The 7518-nt window shown below is 42.8% G+C and overlaps 1 long non-coding RNA gene across 1 annotated transcript; it reads right to left on the reverse strand.

Moving 5' to 3' along the window:
- Positions 1-1520: 1520 nt before the first annotated feature.
- On the reverse strand, positions 1521-6410 carry LOC109285192 (uncharacterized). Its single transcript, XR_002092850.2, has 3 exons — positions 6217-6410; positions 5491-5581; positions 1521-2321 (listed from the first exon to the last, which is right to left on the reverse strand). It is a non-coding gene; the product is annotated as an uncharacterized LOC109285192 (long non-coding RNA).
- Positions 6411-7518: the final 1108 nt, after the last annotated feature.

Below are 7518 nucleotides of genomic sequence, written 5' to 3' on the forward strand. Positions count from 1 at the left end.
GCATGATCTTTTCTGCATTCCAGACAAGCAACAGATAAATAAAGCAAGCTATCATCTCACTCATCAGACCAGAACATGAAGCAGCTTGTCATTTGGTAGCAGAGAGGAAGATTTGTTACCTCAGAATGATGGGCAGGATGTTTTAAAATATTACATGCATTCAAGCTATTCAAGCTATTCTTTGGGAAATATTGAGACCTTGCTGAAATCAAAATAAGCCTAGTGAAGTAAATGCGAGTGTCCTGAAATTTTTTCTGTCTAATGTATGTGCTCACGATCACCATGTTTGGGGAATACAAAATTAATGACACATAACTTATATAAATATGAAATGTATAGGATTCCATTTTTAAGAAACGCTATTATCTTTGCAACATCTGTAAGGGAATATTCTATGGATTTATTCTAGTTGGGATGACTGAATTAGCTTTTTACACTCACTGTGAATGAAGGTTACCATAGTTACAGTTGAGTTCAGAAATTATTTTATAATTCCAGTTTCTTATTGTAGGTTCCTCTTGTTCTGGTACATTTAAGGGTATGCCAGCATCTCTATGATTAATATTTAGAAATTAGCTCACTCAGTTAAAAATAGATTTGACTAGGTGGTATCTTACAGATATTTTTTAGGTCAGGAAATACAAAAAGCTAAGATACCATCAGCAAAGTTAACTAACACATACTGGCTGTATACACGTGCATATACAGAAGAGATACATATCTATGTGTGTGTGTATGCGCGCGCGCGCACACACACACACACACACACACGATCTTGGCCAGAAGTTGACAATATATTCTATTCTATTCTATTATATAAAATAGAATAGATTCTATTCCAAAAATCCTCAACTGTGTGGCTACAGAGGTATATTCTGGGTGAGCCACAAGGACAGATACCAGACATGGCGGGGAGAGTTGGGGGAGGAGAGGGGAGGAGTGTCAGATGATCCCCAACCACATTCCCACAGTGCCAGGTTTGTGGTCCCCACAGTGTGTGTAGCCAGGGAGCATGCAGCTCCTGACCAATCAGAAATTAGACAGTCCTGGCTTAAAGGTTAGAAGTTGTGACTTTGGGCTCCAAAGGCATGGATCACTTTTTGATTCATTAAACAATCTCTCTCTATAATTTAATATAGGTATAAGAATAAAACTTGAAACTGATGTATTCCTTCCAAAATAAAGGCCAGCATACACATAAAGACACATAAAGACACACATACACAAAACAGTTCATTACACTGAAATGGAAGATAAGACCCTTCCTCCATCTATAAATGTATTCTTTAATTTTTTTCCTGAAGTAAGGTTAATGTACTCATTTAAATCAGGCTATCGATCCACTTGCTTTTTGGGACACGCCCACATAGAACAATTTTAACATGTACTAATTGTGAAGAACTCTTAAAACATGGATATTAGGATGTTAAAAACAGCATTGGTATAACATTAAGAACCTTGCATCTACCACACTTTAAATATTAAAAAAAGTGAATAAGTAATGAAGGACACCAAAAATATTGAATAAATAAGTAGGATAAATATTTAATTACCTTGAAACACATGTACTGTGATGACACATGCTTGACTAAAAATGAGTGGAAATTCAAGGATGCCTGTACTAGATGCTCTGCACCCTGAGTTGAGTCATCTGATGAGTCATATAAGTAAAATGTACAGAAACTCTAGCACAGTGGAAAAACTCATTTCCCCAATTACTCATAAGTAAAATATTTTCGGAGCACAGCTTGGTGTGTGTGCAGAATGCTAAGGGTGTTCCTGTTCCTCTGATGAAGTTCTGCTAAAAAAAGATAAATCGTCTTCAGTAGCTCTTGGATTCTTTGAATTTGAAACTGAGTACAACACTGTCAGTTTCAGAATTACGTTTACCTTACCTCGACATTATATTTAAACAAATCAATAGCCAGGTGTCAAACTGGTCCTGAATGCTTGGCAGAAATGTGGACTACAAGAAACCTGTGGCTTTTTAAGCTTTGATGGTGTAATTAGAGAACATAAAGGCAGATGATAAGAAGATTTTAAAGAAAAATATCTTTAGTTCAATTAAAGCTACTATTGTTGTATGAAACAATGGGTTGCTTTAAAGCCCTGTAACTACTGGGATGAGTGCCCACATTTTCTTGTGCTAGCTAAAAGCCTGATGAGGGTCACTGAAAAGTGTGCTGGAAAAAACAAAGCTCTTCAAAGAATGCAGGATCCATTCTGCCCTCAGATGTTTCATGCACAACTTCCATTGATTCCAGTGACACATGGATTTGAGCAGCTCAGAACAGGAGTTGGTCCATTATTGGTAGATACTGCTGCAGTAGAAAATAAAAAAAAAGATCAAAGATTAACCATCCTCTACCTTTGGGTTCAATAAATATATACATTAATGAAAACTGTAACAGAATATTATACAAGTCAAAATAATACAATATTGCTCTGAGTGGAAATTGACCCAGTATATAAATAAGCCTTATATTTTCAAGGTTCAATTTTACGAACACCAGATTTTTCCCTGAATATAAGTCAACAACAACAACAATAATAATAAAGATCATGAATTGCTATTGCCCATACAAAACTCTATAAGAGAACCAAATAACCAAGGAAAGGCCCCAAATGCACAAAGCTATTAAATTAATACTGCACTGAAAAAAAAATCAGAATTGGTATTTTTATTGTATGAACACAAATACTACAAATGCAAAAGTCAAGATTGTCAGATGCTCTATTATAAATCAACTTCACGTAGAACTTGAGTGTCATTTTTGTAGTTTTTCAGTAGGGAAAAAATTGACTCATAATCAGAACAATAAAGTAATATTCCTTGGGCATATCTATCCTGCCTCTGTGCTATGCCTGGGAATGCTGCCATAATGCTCCACTCACTGACTCTCACTTTCCAAGCCTGCCAAATTCTAGAAATGAGGTCATGTTAGGATGGTGCTAAGCATTCATCCCAGAACACTTCTTAAGAGGCTCTATGTCTCAGGCATGAGACAAGAGAAAGGTAGTTAGGTATGTTAGTCTAAAGTCAGTCAGAAGTCAAGGTAGATATGCACCTTTAGGCTATGTACAGACAGTCAAAAAGCCCAAGGCTGAATCAATTCAATCTTTGCAGGTTAGTCTAAACTGCGTAGACTGAACTAATAAGCAAGTGAACAGATATTTACTTTTGTTTCTGGAAATGCAGCCACATGCCTACAGTGGCCCTAGCCAGAAGCCAGGAGCTGCTAGAGCCCTGATTGGCTGGAACAGACAGCTTGAATCTGGTCTGGGACAGAAGTTCAATAAACCGGTTTAACCTAAATCTGTTAAGTCTGATACTACATCCACCTAGGTTTATTTTAAACCAGTTTTGGACATTTTGAAAGGGGTTTATGCTCACTGAACTTCTGCTGTGTTACAGCTTTGAACCAGTTTCAGATCACTTATACCAGTTTGTGTGTAATTTCTGCCCCTAGCCTTACAGACTAACTAAATATTCACTTCAGCAGATGCTGTGCTCAGAGTTGTGGTTTTTGGTGGCTTTTGTCTGTTTTCTGAAATGTAGGGAATATACAGCTGGAGCATGTGGACAAGGCATGCTTCATGATATTGCAAAAGGGAGTGACACGGAGGAGGTGTGGGCATGGCTGCAGTGTTTTTCCCTGAATTCCATCTGTGATGTTTGGGACACTGTCTGCACTTCAGCAACTCTGATTCTGCTGCTCCTTGTGCTTGGTGCCCCGTTGCCTACAACTCTGATAGGACTACCCGCTCTTTAACCAGAGTTCCTGAGAAAAGCTTGAGAGGTCAACCCCTGCCATTATAGCTGCTGTGGACACCAGATGCTGTTAGGTCACCAGAATGCCTTCATAGACTCAAGCCACTCACTTTCCATAAGCAGGTCTGCAGACTGGCAAATTATACAAGCAAAACTCAGACTGTTGAGAATGGCACTTGCTCAGTAAGTTTTTTTGAAAGGGCTTCCTTCTATCTGCTTACTCATTTTATATTTGACATCCTATCAACTGTGAGATGCAGGTCTTTCCAAAAACAAGAGGCTGGCCTCATCTTCCCCAGTGCTGGGTTACAATAATACTAGTAGCAAAGAGGGCCAGTTCTTGGGAGCCTATCAGGAACAACTCCAAACACCAAAGACAAAGAACTCCCCAATCCTATAAGCTGGGAAATGCTTTTGTAACGCAGGGATCAGCATCTGAGAGGAACAGAATGTGGGTGGGCAACTCCCCACCAACACAAGCTGGCACTATGGGAAACATGCTTGAGAAATCTGGAGGAGGGACTCCAAATGCAGCTGACTTGGGGACTTGGCCTCAACACCTGAGAACTCTCATAAGAAAGAAATAGGGAACAACTTCAGTGAAGGCTCAAAGGCATGCTGGCTGCTTGCCAACTGGAAAAAGCACTTGCAGGAAGTACATTCTGGATGTTTTCCTGATGGGAAGAGAAGTCTGTGAGGCAGTCTAGGTGGATGTAGGGTGGCCATCATAGAGGACAGTCCAGTTGTCCTCTGTCCTTTATTATATGAAACGAGACACCTTTATGTCCTCTAATTTTCTCTTGAAGAAAAAAATAGAGGACATAAAGGCATCAGATTTTGTATCAATAGAGGACAAAGGACAGAGTAGCAGAAAACTGGAATGTCCTCTATGATGGCCACCCTAGGTGGATGCTTGGCTTGAAGTGAAAAGCACCACTCAACCAGTGAGAGAATAGGAGTGCCAGTGTCAGGAGTCAGGGAAGCAGGCCAGCTAATTTTCCCCTAGCTGGCCCCAGTTGCCTCCCTGGGCATGGCGACATGCTTATAAGCAGCAGCCCTTTCAGTACCCAGCAGGCTACTCAATAGGACAACTATTTTTGTGCCTGGTTTGTGGGCCTTGCCTGAATCCTTGTTTCAAGTCCCGGTCTGGCTCCTAGTTCCAGGTTTGCTGGTTCTTGCCATTTGGTTCCTGACCACCAGCTCCCTGCTTCTGTCTCGAGTCTGGACTCCTTCGCTCCTGTTTACTGGCTCCTGATTCCTTTACTCCTCTCTAGACCCCTGATTCTAACTCTTGACCTTGTCCGCTCCTGATCTCTTGGGTTGATGCTCTAGGGCAGAAGTTGTCAACTGGGGGTACACGTACTCCTGGGGGTACTTTGGAAGGTCCCAGGGAGTACACAGGGGTGGGCGGAGATGGAGCACCACCACCCTGCACTGCTGCCTCCTGGGAGCAGGGCTGGGGCAGCGTGAGAGCAGGGCTGCACAGATGCCATGCTGCTGCTAGTCCGCCACTCGCCACCCCTCTGCTCTGTGTCTGGCCGCTCACCACCCTCCCCCCCCCCCCCCCCCCCGAGGTACACTTATTAAAAAGGAGGCTGCCAGGGGTATGCTTATTTAAAAAGGTTAAAAACACCTGCTCTAGGGTCAAGTCGTGACTGCCCATGTCCTGGTCAGTCTATAACAAGTAGGTTCTCAATGTTCACTCTAAACTCTCTTACCAAGGAAGTGAAGAATTGTTGTATCACCAATTTTCTGAACAAAGTTTTGACATGTGAATAGAAGTTGTAGCATGTGCAGGGGTAGGAGAACCTGTTGTAGGTAAAGACATAATTGTTTATCAGTCAACAATTGAAAATGCCAGTTTTCTTAATAATGTCTCATTATCTGAATCTTGATTTAAGTTTCTATTTCTTATTTTTATCAGTACTGTCGTAGTGTTAGTTATTAGATTTTAATCAAAAGTCAGTGTTTCTAGTCTGTAGGAAATCCACAGTCCTAGAAAACTTTAATTCCATATCAGATTTAAAAGTATAAGTATTTGTAACTTCCCATAGAAGGAAATATTCAAAGAAATTACTTTGGGTAGAACCCAAGCCTGGCTGGTTCTACCAGTCCCACTGCTAATCCTAGGCCCAACTGCCCCACCAGTCCCAACACTAAGCCTGGGCCAATGGGCTCCACTAGATAGAAACCTAACTCTACCCAACAAGACCAAATAGGCCCACCTTATTTCATCAACTCAGATCAGACTGGAAACAGACATTGCATTTCTTCTGGGAGAAAAACTTTTGTCCTGGGAACCTGTTACAAGTCCACTGTCCTGCTTTAAGTACTTGTGAAGTATAGATGGTAAAACCTGATAACACTTTTTTTCCTGGATTTCTCTGTGTAACAGGGAGCCGTTGGCCGCAATTACTGGGAGAAACTTTAAGAGAGAAACTTACCTGACCGGCGGTGGGATGACCAGAAGGATGACATCATCAGCCGGCACTGGGAACGTTCGCCCCACCTGAGAGACAGAAAAACCTGTTAATTACTAATCAGAAATTACTCAGATAAAAGAGTCGGTGACTGAACAGTACACCCCCAGAAGGGGAACTGAGAGCCATGGTGAGAAAGAGAGAGTGATGGAACAGATTTCGTGCAGAGGCATGAGAAACAACGGAGGGCAGTGTCCCTCAGGCAGTGAGTACTAAGGATCAACTGGGTGGATTACAGCTGAAGACTGTTCAGCGTACTCTTGGACCAGGTATACAGACTTAATTAGAGACTTTCTGACAGAATTGCCAATCGGGTGTCCAGACAGGGAGGAGAGCAGGTGTCAGAAGCCCCACCTCACAAAGAGACCGATTGGTAATTAGTTTGGTGGTGTTGGTTTTTTTTTGCAGCTTTCCATTAAGGACCCAGTACCATAAGAAGTTGTGTTCCCTAATAACCGGGATCGGGTACATTGCTGGAGAGTAAGCAGACCTCCGGGCACAGAGGCACTAAGAGAATAAAAGCTTAAGAAGACCAATTTCGACTGTATTTAAGAACATGGAGTTACCCATGTGTTACTTTTGAATTAACTCCTGACAAGTTGTGGTAGGAGAGAAAAACACAGGCGGGAAGCTTAGAATTGAAGCACTTCTTTTTATAATTGGTTTAGGAGCACCCACTTACACTCTGTACCTCTGCAAATTAATTGCAAACCATTCCAGAGACAAACCTTGTCAAGCTGTGTGCTCTCAAAGGCCATATACTGGGTGAGGCGCAGCAATGTATCTTAGAAGGGAACATGTATAAATGGCTGTGCTGTTCCTGTTTTGCTCTGGGTCACACTCTGGGAAAATCAGGACTGGTTCTAGTAAGATATCTGTTTATAGCCTAAAATCTCTCCTAAGCATGCAGTTGGTCACCAGTGTTCCCTCTAAGGAGCAGTGGTCTGTGAGCGCGCTGCCTCGGTCCGTGAGCGCGCCCCGAGTGAGGCTCCGCCGGCTCCATTACACTGTGGGACATGCCCCTGGAGGCCATGCTGGGGAGCGGAGCAGTGTCCTGGAGCTGGTGGAGCCTCACTCGGGGCAGGCAGTGGCTCCTCCCTGAGGTGAGGTAAGGCAGGGATGGAGGCTGGGGCAGGCGGCTGGCGCGGGCTCTCCGGAAGTGCTCCACTCCCCAGCCCTGATGCGGGGGAGTAGAGCACTTCCCCAGAGCCAGCGGAGCCTGCACCAGGCTCCGGCTCCAGCCTCTCCTGGTGCGTGGCCTTGAAA

The sequence above is a fragment of the Alligator mississippiensis genome, chromosome 3 (assembly GCF_030867095.1).
Source record: "Alligator mississippiensis isolate rAllMis1 chromosome 3, rAllMis1, whole genome shotgun sequence".
Classification (NCBI taxonomy): Eukaryota; Metazoa; Chordata; order Crocodylia; family Alligatoridae; genus Alligator; species Alligator mississippiensis.